The following is a 25,802-nucleotide window of genomic DNA, read 5'->3' on the forward strand; positions in this document are numbered from 1 at the left end:
ATCCCAGCTCTGTTCATCTTGGCTTCTTTTAAAAACACAGCAAGCAAGGGTTACTCCAAGCGGAGTCTCCCTTTTTTCCAAAAATTGGGCCACACAGACACCCACCCCATCAGTGGCAGCACTTGGGCCCTAGTTGCAAACAGGATGTTTTGATTTGCATCAAGCACATTCAAAAATACGCCATAATTAACCGTCCCCAGGATGACACCGGGGTAGGTAGCAAAGTCTTTCCTGATCCCAGCTCTGTTCATCTTGGCTTCTTTTAAAAACACAGCAAGCAAGGGTTACTCCAAGCGGAGTCTCCCTTTTTTCCAAAAATTGGGCCCCACACACACCCACCCCTTCAGTGGCAGCAGTTGGGCCCTAGTTGCAAACAGGATGTTTTGATTTGCATCAAGCACATTCAAAAATACGCCATAATTAACCGTCCCCAGGATGACACCGGGGTAGGTAGCAAAGTCTTTCCTGATCCCAGCTCTGTTCATCTTGGCTTCTTTTAAAAACACAGCGAGCAAGGGTTACTCCAAGCGGAGTCTCCCTTTTTTCCAAAAATTGGGCCACACAGACACCCACCCCATCAGTGGCAGCACTTGGGCCCTAGTTGCAAACAGGATGTTTTGATTTGCATCAAGCACATTCAAAAATACGCCATAATTAACCGTCCCCAGGATGACACCGGGGTAGGTAGCAAAGTCTTTCCTGATCCCAGCTCTGTTCATCTTGGCTTCTTTTAAAAACACAGCAAGCAAGGGTTACTCCAAGCGGAGTCTCCCTTTTTTCCAAAAATTGGGCCACACAGACACCCACCCCATCAGTGGCAGCACTTGGGCCCTAGTTGCAAACAGGATGTTTTGATTTGCATCAAGCACATTCAAAAATACGCCATAATTAACCGTCCCCAGGATGACACCGGGGTAGGTAGCAAAGTCTTTCCTGATCCCAGCTCTGTTCATCTTGGCTTCTTTTAAAAACACAGCAAGCAAGGGTTACTCCAAGCGGAGTCTCCCTTTTTTCCAAAAATTGGGCCCCACACACACCCACCCCTTCAGTGGCAGCAGTTGTGCCCCAGTTGTAAACTTCACAGCTACATTTGCATCAAGCACATTCAAAAATACGCTATTCTTAACCGTCCCCAGGATGACACCGGGGTAGGTAGCAAAGTCTTTCCTGATCCCAGCTCTGTTCATCTTGGCTTCTTTTAAAAACACAGCAAGCAAGGGTTACTCCAAGCGGAGTCTCCCTTTTTTCCAAAAATTGGGCCACACAGACACCCACCCCATCAGTGGCAGCACTTGGGCCCTAGTTGCAAACAGGATGTTTTGATTTGCATCAAGCACATTCAAAAATACGCCATAATTAACCGTCCCCAGGATGACACCGGGGTAGGTAGCAAAGTCTTTCCTGATCCCAGCTCTGTTCATCTTGGCTTCTTTTAAAAACACAGCGAGCAAGGGTTACTCCAAGCGGAGTCTCCCTTTTTTCCAAAAATTGGGCCACACAGACACCCACCCCATCAGTGGCAGCACTTGGGCCCTAGTTGCAAACAGGATGTTTTGATTTGCATCAAGCACATTCAAAAATACGCCATAATTAACCGTCCCCAGGATGACACCGGGGTAGGTAGCAAAGTCTTTCCTGATCCCAGCTCTGTTCATCTTGGCTTCTTTTAAAAACACAGCAAGCAAGGGTTACTCCAAGCGGAGTCTCCCTTTTTTCCAAAAATTGGGCCCCACACACACCCACCCCTTCAGTGGCAGCAGTTGTGCCCCAGTTGTACACTTCACAGCTACATTTGCATCAAGCACATTCAAAAATACGCTATTCTTAACCGTCCCCAGGATGACACCGGGGTAGGTAGCAAAGTCTTTCCTGATCCCAGCTCTGTTCATCTTGGCTTCTTTTAAAAACACAGCAAGCAAGGGTTACTCCAAGCGGAGTCTCCCTTTTTTCCAAAAATTGGGCCACACAGACACCCACCCCATCAGTGGCAGCACTTGGGCCCTAGTTGCAAACAGGATGTTTTGATTTGCATCAAGCACATTCCAAATCAACAAGCATTTACTCTCCCCAGGATGACACAGGGGTAGTAAATTCCTTCTGGATCCATGACTTGTTCATTTTGATGAACGTCAGTCTGTCCACATTGTCACTGGACAGACGCGTGCGCTTATCTGTCAGCACACACCCAGCAGCACTGAATACACGTTCAGAGACTACGCTGGCAGCTGGACACGACAAAATCTCCAAGGCGTAACTGGAGAGCTCTGGCCATTTTTCTAGGTTTGAAGCCCAAAAGGAGCAAGGCTCCAGTTGCACAGTCATGGCATCGATGTTCATTTGGAGATACTCCTGTATCATCCTCTCCAGCCGTTGAGTATGTGTCAGACTTGTTGTCTCTGGTGGCCTTGCAAAAGAGGGTCTAAAAAAATTATGAAAAGATTCCATAAAATTGCTGTTACCGGCACCAGATACGGTCCTACTGGTACGGGTAGACTGTTGAAGATGACGAGACCGTCCCATGTTTGTCAAGTTACAACTGGGAGATTCCCTCCCTGCACCTGCACGGTTGTTTGGTGGAAAAGCCGAGCTAAGATCGAGTAACAGCTTCTGCTGATACTCCTGCATACGTGCGTCCCTTTCTATGGCTGGAATTATGTCACAAAATTTGGACTTGTACCGGGGATCTAATAGTGTGGCAATCCAGTAGTCATCATCACTTCTAATTTTGACAATACGACTGTCATGTTGGAGGTAGTGCAACAAAAAGGCACTCATGTGTCTTGCGCAGCCATGCGGACCAAGTCCACGCTGTGTTTGTGGCATAGAGGTGCTACCCGTTCTTTCTTCCTCTGACATCTCCCCCCAACCTCTTTCAACTGAAATTTGACCAAGGTCTCCCTCATCCGCTGAGTCTTCCATGTCCATGGACAGTTCGTCCTCCATTTCTTCATGTTCTCCTGCACCTTGCTCAACATTTCGCCTGCTACTATGCGCCCTTGTCGATCCCTGTTCCCCATGGTCCCATGCCTGCTGCGTTGGTGATGATGAACGTCTGGACCTTGGTGATGTTGTTGTCCCTTGCGCATATGAATCCTCCTGTAGTTCCTCCCCTTCATGTTGTCCCACCCCCTGACTCCGAATAGTGTTTAGCGTGTGCTCCAGCATGTAAATGACTGGAATCGTCATGCTGATAATGGCATTGTCAGAGCTAAACATATTCGTCGCCATGTCGAAACTGTGCAGAAGGGTGCATAGGTCCTTGATCTGAGACCACTCCATCAGGGTGATCTGCCCCACCTCTGCATCTCGTTGGCCCAGGCTATACGTCATGACGTATTGCACCAGGGCTCTGCGGTGCTGCCACAGTCGCTGTAACATGTGGAGAGTTGAATTCCAGCGTGTCGCCACATCGCATTTCAGGCGATGAACCGGCAGGCCGAAAGACTTCTGGAGCGATGCAAGTCGCTCTGCTGCGGCGCTTGAACGGCGGAAGTGAGCTGACAGTTTTCGTGCCCTGTTCAGAAGGCCATCTAGGCCGGGATAGTGTGTTAAAAATTGCTGGACGACAAGGTTCAACACGTGAGCCATACAAGGTACGTGTGTCACAATGCCCAGGCGAAGTGCCGCACCCAGGTTTGCAGCATTGTCGCACACGGCCTTACCAGGCTGCAGGTTGAGTGGAGACAACCATTTATTAAACTCGGACCGCAGAGCTGACCACAACTCCTCAGCTGTGTGACTCTTATTCCCAAGACATGTCAAGCTAAAGACCGCCTGATGCCGTTGCGCTCTGCTGCCAGCATAGTAATGAGGCGTGCGTGATTCCTTCTGCGCAGTGAGAATGCTGGTGGCCTGACCAGGCAGGCTTGGGGCGGAGGTGGAGGACCCAGATGAGGTGGAGGATGCAGAAGCTGTGGCGGAACTTGGACAGACAGAGGATTGACACACAAGTCGTGGGGACGGCAAGACTTGTGCAGCAGACCCTTCACCATCTATCACCATAGTTACCCAGTGCCCAGTTAGCGACATGTAACGTCCCTGTCCATGCTTACTGGTCCAAGTATCGGTGGTGAAATGCACCCGTTCACACACAGAGTTTCTCAAGGAAGCGGTGATGTTGTGTGCGACATGCTGGTGTAGCGCGGGCACACCTTTCTTAGAGAAGTAGTGGCGACTAGGCATCTGGTACTGGGGCACAGCGACAGACATAAGGTCTCTAAAATCCTGTGTGTCCACTAGGCGGAAAGGCAGCATTTCGGTAGCCAACAGCTTACAGAGGGATAGAGTCAACCTCTTAGCTTTGTCATGGGTCGGAGGAAGTGGCCTTTTATTTGACCACATCTGATGGACAGAGATCTGGCTGCTGTGTGTAGACGGTGTTGAGTAGGGTGTCCCTGGAAAAATGCAGGTTTGTGAGGAAAGTGCAGGCGGAGACATGATGTTGCCTTCATCCAACGTTGGTGCTATCGATGTCTGAGAGAGCTGTACACACTCACTTGTTTCCCCTTCCAAACCAACTGACGACCTTACAAGCAAACTGCCTGTTGCGGTTACAGTGGTGGAAGTTTGGCGTGGAAAAACAGGTGTGACAGCTGTCCCCACAGTCCTAGAAGATGAAGAGCGCGCGGATGCACTGGAAGGGGCGGGCGGTGGATGGTTCGCTCTTGCAGCATTGCAGCACAGTGAGCTTCCCACCGGGACCTATGATATTTATTCATGTGACGATTCATGGAAGAAGTTGTCAAACTGCTGAGGTTTTGACCTCTACTAAGAGAATCATGACAAATTTTACATATCACATGATTTGGGCGATCTTTTTCTATGTCAAAAAAGGACCAGGCTAGGCAAGGCTTAGAGGCCATGCGACCTGTTGATCCACCCCGAATAATGCTCATAGGCAGAGTGGTGGCTGAGGATGCAGTTGTAGACGTGCTACCAGTGCTCCGACTCTGTCCAGGAAGGCGCAAGGTAACTTCGTCGTCGGTTGCATCCTCCTCCACCGCCTCTGTTGACCTCCTCGAGTGCCTGACTGGGGGTTGACAGTAGGTGGAATCTAGAACTTCATCATCAATTGTTGTGTTTGCACTCCCCTCCCCCTCAGACCGAGCCTCTTCTTGCCCTGACCGAATATTTAAGTTGTCATCCCAATCGGGTATCTGCGTCTCATCTTCATCAGTATGTTCCTCATTGTCTATAACCACAGGTGTTACAGTTTGTGACAAAGGGTCAACATTATGCTCAGAAACTTGGTCCTCACGGCCTGAATCAGAGTCACAAAGGTTCTGGGCATCACTGCAGACCATTTCCTGTTCTGTACTCACTGTAGCTTGGGAGCAGACCTCTGATTCCCAGGCTATAGTGTGACTGAACAGCTCTGCAGACTCAGCCATCTCAGTTCCACCATACTGTGCAGGGCTGATGGAGACTTCAGAGCTGGGAGAAATCAAGTGTGATTGGGATGACAACTCAGAGGACTGGTGTTTTTTGGATGCGGTACTTGAAGTGGCTGAGAGGGCACTTGTTGGACCACTTGAGATCCATTCAAGCATTTTCCTTTTTTGCCCATCATCTACCTTTCTTCCTGTTGTTCGTGTCCGTAAAAAAGGGAGCACATCGGATTGTCCACGGTAAGTAGTAGACATCTTACTTTTTCTGGTAGATGGTCCATCTTCAGCAGATGATAATGGAGCTTTGCCACTTTCCCCACAGACAAAACCTTTTTTGCCTTTTCCACCACGCCTCTTCCCCTTTCCACCAGCATCTGTCATTTTGCCACTCATGTTGATTGCGACAAGATTGTGGACTGAAAATGTGGTAGTAAAAATTGAGAGGTGGTGAAGATTGCAGTGGTGGTCTAGCTTTATTAACAGCAGAATAATAAAGAATAAATATCCCTGACAATGCAACTTAGTTATAATGAGTTGGAGTGTGCAACGCAGGCAGATGCGCTCTGCAAATGTCTTGGCACTAGTGGGACTATAGCAAAGTCCAATAGCCACGTATAGGATGCCACTAGGTACACTGAGTGTTTGCTAGTATAATGGCTAAGTTAAAATTAGTTGGAGTGTGCAACGCAGGCAGATGCGCTCTGCAAATGTCTTGGCACTAGTGGGACTATAGCAAAGTCCAATAGCCACGTATAGGATGCCACTAGGTACACTGAGTGTTTGCTAGTATAATGGCTTATTTATAATTAGTTGGAGTGTGCAACGCAGGCAGATGCGCTCTGAAAATGTCTTGGCACTAGTGGGACTATAGCAAAGTCCAATAGCCACGTATAGGATGCCACTAGGTACACTGAGTGTTTGCTAGTATAATGGCTAAGTTAAAATTAGTTGGAGTGTGCAACGCAGGCAGATGCGCTCTGCAAATGTCTTGGCACTAGTGGGACTATAGCAAAGTCCAATAGCCACAGATAGGATGCCACTAGGTACACTGAGTGTTTGCTAGTATAATGGCTTACTTATAATTAGTTGGAGTGTGCAACGCAGGCAGATGCGCTCTGCAAATGTCTTGGCACTAATGGGACTATAGCAAGGTCCAATAGCCACGTATAGGATGCCACTAGGTACACTGAGTGTTTGCTAGTATAATGGCTTACTTATAATTAGTTGGAGTGTGCAACGCAGGCAGATGCGCTCTGCAAATGTCTTGGCACTAGTGGGACTATAGCAAAGTCCAATAGCCACGTATAGGATGCCACTAGGTACACTGAGTGTTTGCTAGTATAATGGCTTACTTATAATTAGTTGGAGTGTGCAACGCAGGCAGATGCGCTCTGCAAATGTCTTGTCACTAGTGGGACTATAGCAAGGTCCAATAGCCACGTATAGGATGCCACTAGGTACACTGAGTGTTTGCTAGTATAATGGCTTACTTATAATTAGTTGGAGTGTGCAACGCAGGCAGATGCGCTCTGCAAATGTCTTGGCACTAGTGGGACTATAGCAAAGTCCAATAGCCACGTATAGGATGCCACTAGGTACACTGAGTGTTTGCTAGTATAATGGCTAAGTTAAAATTAGTTGGAGTGTGCAACGCAGGCAGATGCGCTCTGCAAATGTCTTGGCACTAGTGGGACTATAGCAAAGTCCAATAGCCACGTATAGGATGCCACTAGGTACACTGAGTGTTTGCTAGTAAAATTGCTTAGTTTAAAAAAGTTGGAGTGTGCAATGCAGGCAGACGTGCTCTGCAAATGTCTTTGCACTAGTGGGACTATAGCAAAGTCCAATAGCCACAGATAGGATGCCACTAGGTACACTGAGTTTTTGCTAGTATAATGGCTTACTTATAATTAGTTGGAGTGTGCAACGCAGGCAGATGCGCTCTGCAAATGTCTTGGCACTAGTGGGACTATAGCAAGGTCCAATAGCCACGTATAGGATGCCACTAGGTACACTGAGTGTTTGCTAGTATAATGGCTTACTTATAATTAGTTGGAGTGTGCAACGCAGGCAGATGCGCTCTGCAAATGTCTTGGCACTAGTGGGACTATAGCAAGGTCCAATAGCCACGTATAGGATGCCACTAGGTACACTGAGTGTTTGCTAGTATAATGGCTTACTTATAATTAGTTGGAGTGTGCAACGCAGGCAGATGCGCTCTGCAAATGTCTTGGCACTAGTGGGACTATAGCAAAGTCCAATAGCCACAGATAGGATGCCACTAGGTACACTGAGTGTTTGCTAGTATAATGGCTTACTTATAATTAGTTGGAGTGTGCAACGCAGGCAGATGCGCTCTGCAAATGTCTTGGCACTAGTGGGACTATAGCAAGGTCCAATAGCCACGTATAGGATGCCACTAGGTACACTGAGTGTTTGCTAGTATAATGGCTTACTTATAATTAGTTGGAGTGTGCAACGCAGGCAGATGCGCTCTGCAAATGTCTTGGCACTAGTGGGACTATAGCAAGGTCCAATAGCCACGAATAGGATGCCACTAGGTACACTGAGTGTTTGCTAGTATATATGGCAAAATTATAGATGGAAAGGGAGAAGGGGAGGGGGGGAGAGAGGAGGCTGTAATTGACTACAAGGGTATGAGTTATGAGTGATCATAGGGATAGTGTTACATAAGTGGAAATACCTATGGAGGACCGGATGTGTAAGCGCATACCTTATACAAACCTATAGAGTGCTGATGGGTGAGAGTGTGATGTTAGATATAAGACATCCTATAGTGAATAGTGAGCCGTAATCAAGTGCAACAGGGATATTTCACGTGACTATGGGAACATGGAAGGTAAAGAAAGGGGAGAAAAAACTGTTAGACAAGGTAATCAGACATAATGTAACCAGTTGATCAGACATGACAAACATGACAAATAAAAAACAAGGAAGAATGGAACTCCATACATAGTGGAACCATATATAGTGTGAACACGAAAAAGAACCGGGCGTTAGAAAAAATGTGCACGGCCCAATGAATCAAGTCGGTTCTTCATATTCATGGTTTAAGCCCTTGGGTTCCAACGTGCCCAGAGTATATATCCAGAAAGATTCCCTTTCTTTGAGCTTCCTAATTCTATTGCCTCCTCTGCGTATGGCTGGGACATGTTCGATGACTTGGAATCTTAATTGGGCCACTGTGTGATTATGCGTCACAAAATGGTGTGGGACTGGTAATAGAATCTGCTTACAATGTATTGTTGACTTGTGCTTAGCACAAAAAAAGGGAATCTTTCTGGATATGTACTCTGGACACATTAAAACCCAAGGGCTTAAACCGTGAATATGAAGTACAGACTTGATTCATTGGGCCGTGCACCATGTCACCATGTGTGCAATTGCATTGTCCAATGGCTCACAATGGTTATGCGTTTTCATTGGATGGATAATCGAAGCCATGTTTTTTTCCTTTCTCTTGGGTTTGTTGTGTGAGTAGCCTATAGGATTAAGTTAGTTACCGCAGGCAGTGGATTTAGCTTCCTGTCTTTGGTCCAGTGGTAGATTGATTGTTTGGTCTATGAGCTGTTATGGGTTTTAATCCAGGTGAATGCCCATGGGCTGCCTATAACTGTGTGAAATATGTAGTTTTACTGGGCTGGGATGAGAGAATCCATCGAAGCATGGTGTAGGGATTATGGTTCCTGTGTGCTAAGAAGAAAGGCTAGCACCAGCCAGAAAGCCCCATTACAGCCAATAATCAACCGCTAGCCGCTGGAACTCGTTGCTCTAGATCATGTCAAACTCTCACCAAGCAGGAATAGATACATTAGCCCACCATCCCACCCAAAGAGCAACTTCTGCTGCGCAGCTGGCTTTCTAGGCAGCAGCGCTATTGTGATGTCAGCGGGGGACATTGTGACAAGCCAGTGTTCCGTCACTTCATGTTGTGCACTGTTCAAACGGAAAATACATCAACAGGCAGACTACAGAAAAGCTTACTGACAAAGGATAGAGAGGGGCTTTCTCAGAGGGCTTTTTACAGTTTGTCTATTCCCAATTAGCCGTTTAAGTATGCTTAATGAAAGTACTAATTCTTTCATAGGCCGCCCATTCTTAGTATTTGACGTTCCTTATATTGCGGTATCAGGCTTCGCAGCAGGTTGCAAAACATTCATCACCCATGACTGTCCCCAATTGGGCTCAGAAGCTAAATGTCTATCATGACCTCTCTTTTTGAAAGTCCAAGAGCAAGCAAACTCTTCCTCCAGGAGAGGGAGCCAACAGATCACTAAAGACATCATCATTGCTCAAAGAAAACACCGAAAAACAATGGAAGCTTTAATTGGAGTGGAATCTGATAGACAGCACCTGATGCCAAGTCTGCATCTTCTAACACCTGCAGTCACTGCAGCAGCTGAATCCAATGTGTCCAAAAGGGATCTATTCTATTCAATTGCAAATGATCTAGATAAGACTGAGAATAAGATACTGCACGGGACATAGCAGAGTTGGTCAAGTTGAGTGGAGATGAGTTTGCTATTTGGCACAGCTTTTGCATCAATAAAGCAAGTAAAAGGTGTGAAAGATAAAAAAAAAGGGTGAAAGTGTGAAAAGTGAATTGGCCAAATTGAGGTGCATATAAAGTTTTTGCTTTCTTTCAATTCACTAATGAGGCTCATTTGAATCAGGTGAATTGAGTTCTGCTTTTGGAAACTCGGTTAAGAAGGGGTGCACCGGTCCTGGAGGTACTGCAATACCAGGTCAATGCGTGGAGTGGACAGAGCAAGATTTTTTCCATCTCCTTGTTCTAAAAATCCATTTAATATATGGTCCCTAGAGAGGGGACGTATCAGATATTAAACTGATAAGAACAGATTTAATTTTTTTTTTTCTGTTTATCAGTAGGACTTCAAAATAACAAAGGTGATCGCCTCCCGTTGCCTGGGAACCGTCCAGGCACAAGAGGGCTATGTGTCACCAGAAGGCGCACACACTCCCTCAAGGCCGGCAGACGTGCAATCCCAGGCACCTTCCAGTACCGACCAAGGTAGCGTCCTCCGAAACTACACTTGATCTTAGCCAAAAGGCCGAGAAGCTATAACCCGAATTGGTTACGGCCTTGAGTGGCACCCTGGCCTATACCGGACACATCTTAGGGAGAGGGAGACAAACCCACGCCTACAGAAGACATTTTGTCACCCAAGCCAAACCCTTGAAAAGGCTGTTTTGCAGAGCAAAAACAAGGAGAATGGTACTTTTTGCAGCCGCCGCCCACTGCAATGAATCTGAATAACTCCTCCTTTTGGGCACAAGCACCTCCCCTCCCCCTTGCAGTCTTTCCAATTCATGATACAAAAAGACGGACGGACAGGACAGGACAGGACCATCTGCCTGACTTTCCGTCACTGCCACCCTTTGCCATCCTTGCCCGTAGAAAGCCCTTTCATCATCCCCAAACCCTAATCTTTTCCCTTCCCTTCCCAGCTGCGTCTCACTCCCTTTCATTAGGAAGTGAGCGCAGCCTTTTCTCCGTTCTGCACATGCGCGACGTTAAACACAAATGCGCAGGCGTGCGTTCCATTAGCCTCACTGCATTCCATTCCCATACAGGAAGTGGGCACAGCTATTACTACGGTCGCACATAAAAGAACCCACGGCCACCACTGCACATAGCTGACTCCACCACAGGACACCCACTTCTACACCAACGCAGGTAAGACAGGATCGGCACCTCTATGCTCCCGTTACAATCAGGCTCAGTCACCATGTGATAACGCTCTCAACTCTTTAGTTGCAGGCTCCCCTTGCTTCACCTCCACTGGCTGTGCTGCCATTTCCTCTCCCACCTGGAAGTTATACTTTATTCCACTATTTTCCTGTTTCTCTCTTCCCCCTTTTCCCATAACCTACTTTTATCTGCATTTGTGGGGTATCTATATGCTATTTACATCATAGTTTTATTCATTAATATGGAAGGGAAGAGTGCCCATGAGAGTGTTGAACTGCGGAGAGCAAAAGATTAAGCTGCTCCGATTTGCCACCATTGATAAGCTGTTCTCAGTAGATACACATGCTATCCAAACAGCAGCATCCACCATTGCTTCAGCCCACCCATTCAGTGACAGCTCACCAAGTCAGCCAGAGGAGTGGTGTAAGGAATTACACGTAGGCACTGACTCCACACCTTCACATCACAAGAAGGGGGTCTACAGGCTAGTGCAAGAATACGAGCAAGTCTTCAGCAAACATCCGCTAGACTTTTGAAAAATAAAAGGGGTCAAACACTACATCCCCACAAGTGCACACCCACCCATCAAAGAGAGATATAAGCCAAATCTACCTGCACATTACCAGTGTACCAAGGACATGTTGAGCAACATGAAGGAGGCTGGGGTTATCCGTGACAGTTGTAGCCTCTGGGCAGCTCCGTTGGTCCTGTTAAAGAAGAAGGACAGCACCACTCCCCTGTATTGAGGAATAGCTAGCTGCATTGACAACTGCAAATTATTTTTCTACCCTTGATCTCACTAGTCACTATTGGCAAGTGTCCGTTGCTGAGGCAGACCGGAAGAAGACCGCCTTTGCCACCCCGATGGGTCTCTGCGAGTTCAAAAGCATGCCCTTCGAGCTGTGCAATTTGCCAGGAACCTTCCAGAGGCTGATGGAATGCTGCTTGGGACACCGAAACTTTGAAACGGTACTGCTATACCTTTATGATGTTATTGTTTATTCTAACGCAAACAAGATTTTAGGGTGTATAAAAAGGGAGATTAGATCCGATGATCCCAACGTATTGTTACCCCTCTATAAATCACTTGTAAGGCCACATCTGGAATATGGGGTAAAGTCCTGAGCAGGTTGATAACCATTGGTTTGAGCATGGTAGGGTGTAGTACGCATCTTCCTGCATCGGTAAAAGCTGCAGAAGTCCTTGAAGATTTCCGCTTCAAAGGCAGTGCCTTGATCTGTGAGGACTCTCTCTGAGTAGCCATGAGGTCTGCATAAGTGTGCTTGGAAGACCTTCGCTGCAGTATGGGCCATTAGATCTTTGACTTGTACCACAACCATAAATCTCGAGTAGTTGTCTACCATCGTAAGTGCATACGTGAGCTCACCTCGATATTCTGCAACAAAACTCCCTTTTTCGATTTCAGTTTCAGCAAACACTCCTCTTCCTGTAGAAAATATTTATCATTACCTAAGACAGTCATTCTAATGCATGACAATATTAAGGCAATTTAGTTAAAACTTGTTTTAACTCACCTTTAAGGGGATTGATGTATTTCATGGTCAATCCAGGTTTGTCAGTGATGGCACTGACATAATGTATGGCGTCTTTTTCGGGCGTTATCCTTTGCCTTTTCATTGTGAAAATCCAGTTGCCTATATCAAAGCAAATTCTACTACTTGTAAAGTATGCAGAAAATGAAATGTAGAACATATAACATCAACTGCTTAGGAACGCATCATAGGTTAGTACTTAAAAGGATATTGTCATGTTCTAGTCATAATGCAAGCTGGACATTTTTCATGTTACCCTGTAATCGCCGGCCTGTTCTAATGCTCACAAGCCAAGATATAGGCTCAGCTGCTAAGGCTTCCCTCTGCCTTCTGAATGAAAATTGAATATGTCTGGCTCACTGTGTATATAGCAGGTGCTCAGAAAAAATAAGAGTTAATTCAATAGAAATAGCTCTGGCACACTATAGTGATCAATAACGTAAGAAAAGAACTCTTAGAATGCTGAAAATTCTTTATTTGTGCAAAAGGATAATTCATCCAACGTTTCGAGCTTGTTTTTAGGTCTTTATCAAGGATAAAGTTATCTAAGATCATAAAGGGTTACAAAACCATATAAACACGTAATTAGTACATAGTACAACATAACAGTACAATATATTGCTACTTGAGAGTACAATGGGTCAAATGACCATGATGCACATACAAAAAAATTTTCCAAAGCCATAGTGAAAACATTTGTACTGAGGAAAGAAAATTTCCACATGACCTATCTGGAGAAACATTCTGGATCAAACAACCAAAAATAGTCAAGCAGGTAAATACACACCTATATGGATAACAGGATGATATGTGTTCAATTGTATAGCGTCATTGCCATTAAGGTACAAATGGAAAACTTGCAATCCTATATAGTGAAGGAAATGAACACATATCATATCAAAGAACACAGGAACATGGGTGTGAGAAAAACCTCAATGTTTATACTTTGTTCTTTATAATGGTGTGAACATGTATATGTCTCAGTACCTTATGAACTTGAGAATTCTAGTGAGTAGATGATGAAAGCCTATTCCAGAACTGGAATCGGTAAATAATTGTAGGTGGAATCTAAATGAAAAGATGGTACAAGTGTTATCATGACACGTGGGCTATAACACAATGGACCGTGTGACAAAGAAGAAAGGAGAGAAAGAAGAGGAAGAAAATGGAACTACCTGTAACATTACGTGATAGTCACTGGTAAGTATCACTTGACAATTCAGGTGAAAAAGGATTCCTTTATTAAAGGGTTCTCAGTCGCCTCAGGATCATGAAATACTAGGGTAAATGATATGAGAATGGGTAAGAAGCACCACTAAAGGAAATATGAGATGCAGGACATATATCTATAAACCCCTGAACTACATGATAGAAATAAAAAGAAGAAAAAAGAAAAAAAAGAAGAAAGAAGAAGAACACATAGAATGCGGAAAGAGAATGGGTACAACTACCTGAGTTACTGCAGGGAGGCCCCTGGTAGGTATTGTGAGGGTTAGTGGAATTCCTTCACTGAAGGGTTCTCAGTTGCCTCAGGTTCGTGAAAAATGCTATAGACAAATAATGCCCGGAGAAAAGGGGTTCATATACAGCGAATAATGGTAATACAAGGTACATGTGTCCCATGTAATAGTATAAATATATATATATTGTACTAAGCTCTACACCAGAAATAGAAAGTAGTCCCTCTGCCTTCTGTCTAGGTGCCCTGAGTTATGTCCTGTAAACTGTCACAGTGACCTAGACACACATGTGTAGTAGGGGAATATCCCTGCTGAGATGCCAGTGCTAGAGCACTCGTTTGCTGTGGAGTTGAACGCTATGTGAGCAGTTCTTACCTTCAATGAGCAGAAGTCTCTTTTTTCAAATTTCAATATCTCTGTGGGTATCTGGCAGAAATATGGAATACTCTTTACTGCTAAGACCCTGTACACCACTCCCACTAAAGGGGGCTTTACACGCTGCGACATCGCTAATGCGGAGTCGTTGGGGTCACGGAATTTGTGACGCACATCCGGCCGCATTAGCGATGTTGCTGCGTGTGATACCGATGAGCGATTTTGCATCGTTGCAAAAACGTGCAAAATCGCTCATCGGTGACATGGGTCTCCATTCTCGATTATCGTTACTGCAGCAGTAATGATGTAGTTCGTCGCTCCTGCGGTAGCACACATCGCTCCGTGTGACACCGCAGAAACGAGGAACCTCTCCTTACCTGCCTCCCAGCCGCTATGAGGAAGGAAGGAGGTGGGCGGGATGTTCCGGCCACTCATCTCCGCCCCTCCGCTGCTATTGGGCGGTCGCTCAGTGACGTCGCTGTGACGCCGCACGGACCGCCCCCTTAGAAAGGAGGCGGTTCGCCGGACACAGCGACGTCGCCGGGCAGGTAAGTATGTGTGACGGGTCTGGTCGGTGTTGTGCGGCATGGGCAGCGATTTGCCCGTGTCGCGCAACAGATGGGGGCGGGTACCCACACTAGCGATATCGGGACCGATATCGCAGTGTGTAAAGTAGCCTTTAGTCACATGACCAAGACTGTATCTGTGTCCCTACAACACACTTGAGACAAATGTGTGTGTGAGCCTGCATTGTGGGGTATATATAATATATTATAGAGCTGGGAAGGATCATTCTAAGCAGTGAGCTGTTCCAGTATTTGTAGGAAAATACCCAGTAGAAGCATCAAACACAGCACCAATACCTCCCATCAGTATTCCACCACAGTGCCATGTAACCCATGCCCTACACTCCCATCTACACCAATACTATACAGGCACAAACTAGTATATCTGACTAAAAGCCCCCAAAATATGAAGAACGGCCTATAGTTGAGTGTGGATATAAAATCTATGTGAGCAGAGCTAGAATAGAAATCACTGATCGCATTGAAGTCATTCTGACCATAAATCACCATGATATCAAGGTGAGGAGTTGTGTGTTACTGCTGGGAGGAAAGGGTTAACAGTGGAATATTAAGGTGCATTTCTGTGTGCAGTGTTACTAGTCAATGTAACAATTCAGTATGAGCTGCTCTTGGTGCCGGGGGAGGGAGATGCTCTCCTGAGCAAGATAGATGGGGAATGAACATGATATCTATATAGTGTAAGGCAGGGGGTCTCAAACCAGGTGATCATGTCTGATCAACTGGTTACATTATGTCTGATTACCTTGTCTAACAGTTTTTTCTCCCCTTTCTTTACCTTCCAGGTTCCCATAGTCACGTGAAATATCCCTGTTGCACTTGATTACGGCTCACTATTCACTATAGGATGTCTTATATCTAACATCACACTCTCACCCATCAGCACTCTATAGGTTTGTATAAGGTATGCGCTTACACATCCGGTCCTCCATAGGTATTTCCACTTATGTAACACTATCCCTATGATCACTCATAACTCATACCCTTGTAGTCAATTACAGCCTCCTCTCTCCCCCCTCCCCTTTTCCCTTTCCATCTATAATTTTGCCAGTACAATATTAGTTTACATTAGGCACACACTCACATATTCCTTTCCTTAGTGATTTATTGTAATTCACATTCACATACAATTCTCTATGCCTGCCCCATTACTACATTCATACCTACTTGACCCTATCCTGATACCCCTTGTCTCACCTTGTTGGTCCCTACACCTGTTATCATGTCCTTTCCTGTGTCTGTCTTGTCACACAACACATTTTAGCATATAACTTGTGCTCCTTATTACCTGTCCTGCCTATTAGAATTATGTCCATTATGTCCATGCATGGCCCAATGAATCAAGTCTGTACTTCATATTCATGGTTTAAGCCTTTGGGTTCCAATGTGCCCAGAGTATATATCCAGAAAGATTCCCTTTCTTTGAGCTTCCTAATTCTATTGCCTCCTCTGCGTATGGCTTGGACATGTTCGATGACTTGGAATCTTAATTGGATCACTGTGTGATTATGCGTCACAAAATGGTGTGGGACTGGTAATAGAATCTGCTTACAATGTATTGTTGACTTGTGTTTAGCTCAAAGAAAGAGAATCTTTCTGGATATGTACTCTGGGCACATTAGAACCCAAGGGCTTAAACCGTGAATATGAAGTAAAGACTTGATTCATTGGGCCGTGCACCATGTCACCAAGTGTCCAATTGCATTGTCCAATGGCTCACAATGGTTATGCGTTTTCATTGGATGGATAATCGAAGCCATGTTTTTTTCCTTTCTGTTGGGTTTGTTGTGTGAGTAGCCTATAGGATTAAGTTGGTTACCGCAGGCAGTGGATTTAACTTCCTGTCTTTGGTCCAGTGGTAGATGGATTGTCTGGTCTATGAGCTGTTATTGGTTTGAATGCAGGTGAATGCCCATGGGCTGCTTATGACTGTGTAAAATAGTATTGATTCATGATGGATTTCAGACTACATGTAGATATCTTCAGTCTTTCTATCCACATCATTTAAATGAACATTATCCATGCAGCTTGAAATTCATCCAATAAGAGAAGCAACCTTGTACAACCAATCTGATAAGGGCACAGTATATCCTAAGGGAAGGTTATGGCTATAAAAGGGGACTTCTTGGAGTCACCAGGTTGTTGATGGATGTTGCATGATCTAGTCTAAGCTCTTAAGAGCTGGCTAGGGGATCAGAACCAGGATGCCTTGTGGACTCGGTCTAGGGACTTTGGCTTCAACTAGAGGATCACTTGGCTACATGGCTTCAATCTAGGGGCTTCAATTCCGATTGGAGATCATAACCGCAATCTAGGGATTTCGACTCCGGCTGCCAGGATTATACCATATCATCATACCAGAGACTACTTAAGGAAGAAACCCAGGTTGGCCAATTTTGTCACCTGGCTACAGACTTTGCAGACCTCAGCCAGCTTCCTAAATCTGGCGCTATTCTATTGTCGGTGGGTGCCCGACAAATTACACAGCTATGTCAAATTTTGGTTTATGAAACTTCAAATCCAGTGACTGATTATTATGTTTTCTAATGTCCTGATTTAAAAAAAAAAAAAATATTTTTTTTTAACCATCAAATATTGATTTTGTACAATCCATGTGTGAAGTTACATACAAGTGACATGAACAAGAAAAATACTTATTGTAACCAAAAATATTCACAATTTTATATATAAAATACATTTATTTATTGTACAGTCATTCTGCAACTTTATTAGAAATTTATTCTTGCACTTTTTCCTTTTCTCTAGATCCCCCTTTTCTCTTATAGAAGGCCTGTGGATCTTCTCTGTGAAGCATCCGGCAATCATGTTCACGTTTCATTTACTTTGGTATCGTCGTTCCATCTCCTTGATATTCCGATGAAAACCTTCTTGTTCTTCCCACCAGCACCAAGGTTTTCAGACAAGTAGTCCAAATAGGAATGTAAAAAATGTAACTTCAAATTCATTAGACAACCCAAGGCTTTGAAACGTTTCAGCATGTTCTCCACGATGGACTTAAATTTTGATTCTTTGTTGTTACCTAGAAACGTATTTATTGCTTCTTTCAAAGAGTCCCAAGCCCTTTTTTCAACAGTTTTCATTATTGTTTAAAACACGTCATCCTTCATTCATGGGTTTCTGAATATCCGAACCCACAAAAATGCTTTTGTGCTGCCCCTGTGCCAGCAGCCGCCGTTGGTCGGATCCAGACCTTCTAAGAGAGTGGCTCGACCCGGGGGTCTCGCGGACATGTCGAATAAAAGGAGGAATGTAGATGTATGGGCTAGGCCGTATTAAGTTTGTGACGCCACCAACGGTGTGTGGTGAGGTGGGACACCACCGCTGCCGTTATGGGATACCCGGGAGAGATGTAGTGGCAGCTGGATGTTAACCCCTCCGTGTGTAGGGATGATTGCCCCGGGGCCCAGTGTCTTTGTGCAGGGTATGGTGATGGCAAGGGCCGGCGCGCCTGAGCAAGCAGGGGGATGTTTGGTTACTCACAGTAAATGAATCACACGAGTCTTTCGGTAAACCAAAGGTGCTGGTGGCCTGCCGCCCCGGCCAGTTGCATTCAGGTCCCCCACCCAGGCTGGTGCTCGCTGTCCTTTACTCTGCACTTGTTTTTGTGTATGGTGGACTGCCTGGTCTGGAACTCAGGAGTCCGCTCCCGGCTGGATATGGCCTAAGGAGCCGTGCCCGCAGGCGCTGGCCCGTGGGATCTAAGGGCCCTGGCGGTGGCCTTATCCCTATCAGTGGGCTGTTGTCTTCTTTGAGGGACTTTAGGTGGGATAGGACCTATAATCCTGCCCTCAATCATTTAATTAGCTAGGCCGCTGGTTTCGGTCCTGGCTTCAGTGTCCTAGGTGACTAGGGTTTCAGGTCGGCTGTGTGTTTCCTAAGTGAGGAAAGGTGTTGTGCGGGGGCCTATCTGTAACTACCTGGTTTTGCCAGGGCATCACACCTTCCTTCAGACTTGATTCTGACAGTCCCTGAAACTTGGTACACAGGTACTTAAACATCTCTCCTTCTTTCAGTAGCGCTTTCACAAACAGCTTCATCAGTCCAAGCTTACAGTGGAGTGGTGGCAAGAGAACTTTAGGTGGGATCAACTAAGCTTTATGCAACAATGTTCTTGAGTCCCGGTTACAAAGATGTTCTTGTTGGCCAATTTTTTTTGCTCCAGTGAAGAGTCCTAACCTGGCTTTCCAATTCACACAAAAAGCATGTGTTCTGCCTTCTTTTACGTAATGCTGTGAATCTCTAGCATACAGCTAAACCCTAGTTCACATTTCAAATAAACAGACTGTGGAGTTCAATAGCCTTGATTTATTAGCTGGTAACGTGAACTTGATTGCAGTATACATGGAATATACAGTGAATATAGGAATATCCAAGATGCAGTTGAAGACAGAATACGGTATATCCAAGATACTGTTTTATACGGGTAAAAACTATAACAAGAAAATGATTACAGTCAGTACAGTGTTAATACAGAGTTAACATAGCATAACAGTACATGAGATGCAGTTCTTACGAGAATGTAGGTGAAAGGTCACTGCATCTGCAATACATAGAAATCTTATCTAGACAAACAAGACAGGGATGACACTAAAGGTGTAGAAGTACAATGTACAATGCATTTACTACACTCTTCCATCTAGGATTCTATCACTAACACATGTAATTTGCTTTGCTCACCGGATTACACTAGGCAGGGGTGAATGTACAGAGAGGTAAGTCGGCATGTCCTTTCCTGACAAATCCAAAGAAAAAATGGCTGCAGGCTTCTTCTCAGCTCAGGGAGGCATTCCTTACCCAGAATACATTTAGCTTAAAGGGAAACTCAGCAATTCAAAAGAATAACAATGACCTCTAGGGATTGTAACAGAAATTTCAATGAATGACTATTAGCAGGCTGCCATGAGGCAGAACAGCATGGGTATTTAATATATCCTCCTTGCTGCCCAAGAAGCAATGAGAACATTTTTAGACCACCACATATTGACCATCCATGCTCCTTGTAGTTAAGTTTCTTGAGAATAAAGTCTAAATTCTCACAGCTTTCTTCCAAGTGCATAGCATGTGTGACGCCCTGGACTAGCCAGGTAGTCACAAACACAAAATCACACACACCCCCTCCCCTGGATAGTCTACATCAGTCACACAAAATCCTTGTTGCCTCCTCCAGGCTCTGATGTCCACACCAGGTGGGGCGGAGCCAGGCGGTTGGCCCCACCCACCGAGGAGTTCACAGGCCCGGAGGCGGGAAAAAGCAGTTAGTTTAGTTTTGTAGTGGAAAGTGAGAGGACAGAAACTGTTAGTGTCTGGGTAGGAGCCCAGGCACTGTCAGCAAGGTCGGCAGACGGTGGTGGCCGTCTGCAGGAGGTGGTACAAGTCAGCTGAACCGTAGGACCGGGGACGGGCGGTGACCCGAGGGGAACTGAACCGGTGAGCGGATCTGTACCAAGCACAAAGGCAGGGCCATTGGACCCTGACCAGGCTAGGAGCCGCCGACATTGGTCAAATCCGAGAGTGACCGGAATCCCAGGGGTTCCCTAACACCCAAGACCCGACAGAAGGCAACCGTCCACACCGTGAGGATAAAAAGCCACCGCCATAGGCTAGAGATCCAAGGGCCAGCGCCTGCGGGCAAACGGGCTCCCTCGGTACGTACACCCCAGCCATCCAGCCTCCCCGTACCGCCACCGGGCCCCGGGATCACCAACCCCTACCCACGGAGGGGGAACCAACATCCTAGCTGCTCCCTGCCATCGCTCCCGGGATCCCCGTCACCAGCAGTGGTGGTGCCCATTATCACCACGACCTGTGGGTGACGTCACTAACTATCTCCCCAAACAAACCACCCCCTTTTCACTCGTGGGCGAGGAGCGCTGCTCGAGTCCCCGGATCTGGCCCTCCGCTCGAGCCACCGAGCAGCAGCAGCAGCAGAAGTCCCCGAACCCGAGCGTAGCGTGCGTGGCCCCTCTGCCCGCGACACATGCCCTACACACACTGAAGAATACTTACTGCCATTGAGCAGTAGCACAGCTTTCAGACTTTTTGGATGAAACAATGACGTGTCTCCACTCGCTCACATTGTACTTAATGTTACATTTTCCATCAGCACAGGAACATCGCTTGAATACACTAGAGCACCATCTTCAGAAAAGTATGGAGGGAATCTTTTCAGAATTCTAACCTTTTGGAAACCTATTGTCACGCTCTCCGGGTCCCCTGCTCTGCCCCCCGGCTCACCTGCCACGCTCCCCGGCTTCCCTGCTTCGCTCCCCGGCTCCTCTGGCAGACATCCCCCGCTCCACGGTCTCCAGCCTCCACCACCTGCGGTCCCCAGGCGGCCCGGTCCCCGCTCCCGGCGCCCGTCGGCAGCCCTGCTCCAGGCCGGCTCCCCTGCTTCCTATACACCGCTCCCTGCCCTGGCTTCTGGCACCCGGGCCTCGCGCATGCGCATTAGGGCGCGCGCGCGGGCATTGACTCTCTCTTAAAGGGCCAGCGTCCACTGACAGGAAATTGAACACACAGGTACAGGGTATAAAGGGGTTTAATGTCCAAGTGGGCGGGGCCTGTTCTTCGTGTTTCCTAAGCTAGAAGTCAGGTCTCCTTGTGTCTCTGTGATATACTTACCTATCTCTCTTCTAGAGCCGCTCCTGCCTCGCCATCCGGTCCTGCCGATTCCCGAACCCCGAACGCTGACTATCTGCCATCCCGTCAGTCCGTACCATCTCTGATCCCTGTGGTGACCCATCCTCTCGCTCCATCGGTTCCGGACTCTGCCTGACATCTCGGCCTCCGAACCTGAGCTCCGTCACCCGGACTACCATCAGTGACTCCGTGGTCCCAGGGACTTCTCCATTCCACTCTTTTGCACGGACTGTCCTGCTACCCGTAGTGCTCCGGCTACCGGACCCCTTGCCTTCATTAAGGTGTTCGGCCCAGTGGATCCACCTCCTGGGTCTGCCCGTCCACCTGGCCCTAACACCTATAGAATCAGTGTTTGTGAAAAAACTGTACGTGATGATAATTTTTCAATATTTTTACTGAGTCCAATGATCGAAAGTATGAAAAAAATCACATCTTTCAAAAATTTTTACCCTTGGAAACCTGTGTTATTATTACTATGCACGAGCCCTAAATTGTCTGAAAAACAACAAATATGCTGGTTGGATAGACCTTGACCCCACAATTCAACGGCCACAATTAAGGAGAAAAGTGCTAAGAGAGTTAAATTTGCCCCTGAAATAACCCATGATACGGGCCAAGGAGGGACACACCATTTTGATCCGAAAATAGCCCAACACCATGAGAGACGGGCAAATCCGTGAAAAGACAAAGTTCCAAGCTACAACTGACGCAGGATCTACAGCACATACGCCCATTGTAATTGTTCATGATTTCCGGCCACTACGCATTTCAGCCTTCAGGGACCTGGTAATTCGAATGCTATGTCCAGGAGTAGAGATGAGCGAACCGGTCCCGGTTCGGCTCGAGGTCGGTTCGCCGAACGGAGCTCCCGTTCGAGTTCGGCTCGTCGAACGTTCGACGAACCGAACTCGAGCCAATAGGAAACAATGGCAGGCAATCACAAACACAGTAAAACACCTAGAAAACACCCTCAAAGGTGTCCAAAAGGTGACAAACAACTCACAACACAACACAAACACATGGGAAAGTGACAAGGACATATACTCATGCGAAAACAAAACAGCTGGACAAGGAAAAAGAGGAGGACACACAGATATAGGCATGGCACGCCATTCTAAAATCATGTAAAACACCGCAAGGTGACTCCAAGCGGAGTCTCCCTTTTTTCCAAAAATTGGGCCCCACACACACCCACCCCTTCAGTGGCAGCAGTTGTGCCCCAGTTGTACACTTCACAGCTACATTTGCATCAAGCACATTCAAAAATACGCTATTCTTAACCGTCCCCAGGATGACACCGGGGTAGGTAGCAAAGTCTTTCCTGATCCCAGCTCTGTTCATCTTGGCTTCTTTTAAAAACACAGCAAGCAAGGGTTACTCCAAGCGGAGTCTCCCTTTTTTCCAAAAATTGGGCCACACGGACACCCACCCCATCAGTGGCAGCACTTGGGCCCTAGTTGCAAACAGGATGTTTTGATTTGCATCAAGCAAATTCAAAAATACGCCATAATTAACCGTCCCCAGGATGACACCGGGGTAGGTAGCAAAGTCTTTCCTGATCCCAGCTCTGTTCATCTTGGCTTCTTTTAAAAACACAGCAAGCAAGGGTTACTCCAAGCGGAGTCTCCCTTTTTTCCAAAAATTGGGCCACACAGACACCCACCCCATCAGTGGCAGGACTTGGGCCCTAGTTGCAAACAGGATGTTTTGATTTGCATCAAGCACATTCAAAAATACGCCATTCTTATCCGTCCCCAGGATGACACCGGGGTAGGTAGATAAAGTCTTTGCTGACCCATGACTTGTTCATCTTGGCTTCTTTTAAAAACACAGCAAGCAAGGGTTACTCCAAGCGGAGTCTCCCTTTTTTCCAAAAATTGGGCCACACAGACACCCACCCCATCAGTGGCAGCACTTGGGCCCTAGTTGCAAACAGGATGTTTTGATTTGCATCAAGCACATTCAAAAATACGCCATAATTAACCGTCCCCAGGATGACACCGGGGTAGGTAGCAAAGTCTTTCCTGATCCCAGCTCTGTTCATCTTGGCTTCTTTTAAAAACACAGCAAGCAAGGGTTACTCCAAGCGGAGTCTCCCTTTTTTCCAAAAATTGGGCCACACAGACACCCACCCCATCAGTGGCAGCACTTGGGCCCTAGTTGCAAACAGGATGTTTTGATTTGCATCAAGCAAATTCAAAAATACGCCATAATTAACCGTCCCCAGGATGACACCGGGGTAGGTAGCAAAGTCTTTCCTGATCCCAGCTCTGTTCATCTTGGCTTCTTTTAAAAACACAGCAAGCAAGGGTTACTCCAAGCGGAGTCTCCCTTTTTTCCAAAAATTGGGCCACACAGACACCCACCCCATCAGTGGCAGGACTTGGGCCCTAGTTGCAAACAGGATGTTTTGATTTGCATCAAGCACATTCAAAAATACGCCATTCTTATCCGTCCCCAGGATGACACCGGGGTAGGTAGATAAAGTCTTTGCTGACCCATGACTTGTTCATCTTGGCTTCTTTTAAAAACACAGCAAGCAAGGGTTACTCCAAGCGGAGTCTCCCTTTTTTCCAAAAATTGGGCCACACAGACACCCACCCCATCAGTGGCAGCACTTGGGCCCTAGTTGCAAACAGGATGTTTTGATTTGCATCAAGCACATTCAAAAATACGCCATAATTAACCGTCCCCAGGATGACACCGGGGTAGGTAGCAAAGTCTTTCCTGATCCCAGCTCTGTTCATCTTGGCTTCTTTTAAAAACACAGCAAGCAAGGGTTACTCCAAGCGGAGTCTCCCTTTTTTCCAAAAATTGGGCCACACAGACACCCACCCCATCAGTGGCAGCACTTGGGCCCTAGTTGCAAACAGGATGTTTTGATTTGCATCAAGCACATTCAAAAATACGCCATTCTTATCCGTCCCCAGGATGACACCGGGGTAGGTAGATAAAGTCTTTGCTGACCCATGACTTGTTCATCTTGGCTTCTTTTAAAAACACAGCAAGCAAGGGTTACTCCAAGCGGAGTCTCCCTTTTTTCCAAAAATTGGGCCACACAGACACCCACCCCATCAGTGGCAGCACTTGGGCCCTAGTTGCAAACAGGATGTTTTGATTTGCATCAAGCACATTCCAAAATTCGCCATAATTAACCGTCCCCAGGATGACACCGGGGTAGGTAGCAAAGTCTTTCCTGATCCCAGCTCTGTTCATCTTGGCTTCTTTTAAAAACACAGCAAGCAAGGGTTACTCCAAGCGGAGTCTCCCTTTTTTCCAAAAATTGGGCCACACAGACACCCACCCCATCAGTGGCAGCACTTGGGCCCTAGTTGCAAACAGGATGTTTTGATTTGCATCAAGCACATTCAAAAATACGCCATAATTAACCGTCCCCAGGATGACACCGGGGTAGGTAGCAAAGTCTTTCCTGATCCCAGCTCTGTTCATCTTGGCTTCTTTTAAAAACACAGCAAGCAAGGGTTACTCCAAGCGGAGTCTCCCTTTTTTCCAAAAATTGGGCCACACAGACACCCACCCCATCAGTGGCAGCACTTGGGCCCTAGTTGCAAACAGGATGTTTTGATTTGCATCAAGCACATTCAAAAATACGCCATAATTAACCGTCCCCAGGATGACACCGGGGTAGGTAGCAAAGTCTTTCCTGATCCCAGCTCTGTTCATCTTGGCTTCTTTTAAAAACACAGCAAGCAAGGGTTACTCCAAGCGGAGTCTCCCTTTTTTCCAAAAATTGGGCCCCACACGCACCCACCCCTTCAGTGGCAGCAGTTGTGCCCCAGTTGTACACTTCACAGCTACATTTGCATCAAGCACATTCAAAAATACGCTATTCTTAACCGTCCCCAGGATGACACCGGGGTAGGTAGCAAAGTCTTTCCTGATCCCAGCTCTGTTCATCTTGGCTTCTTTTAAAAACACAGCAAGCAAGGGTTACTCCAAGCGGAGTCTCCCTTTTTTCCAAAAATTGGGCCACACAGACACCCACCCCATCAGTGGCAGCACTTGGGCCCTAGTTGCAAACAGGATGT

At 46.5% G+C, this 25,802-nt stretch overlaps 1 pseudogene; it reads right to left on the bottom strand.

Moving 5' to 3' along the window:
* Nucleotides 1-10,116: 10,116 nt before the first annotated feature.
* Nucleotides 10,117-10,321, bottom strand: LOC142272524 (U2 spliceosomal RNA; annotated as a pseudogene).
* Between the last annotated feature and the right edge of the window lie 15,481 nt (nt 10,322-25,802).

This window comes from Anomaloglossus baeobatrachus, unplaced genomic scaffold (genome assembly GCF_048569485.1).
Source record: "Anomaloglossus baeobatrachus isolate aAnoBae1 unplaced genomic scaffold, aAnoBae1.hap1 Scaffold_351, whole genome shotgun sequence".
Taxonomy (NCBI): domain Eukaryota; kingdom Metazoa; phylum Chordata; class Amphibia; order Anura; family Aromobatidae; genus Anomaloglossus; species Anomaloglossus baeobatrachus.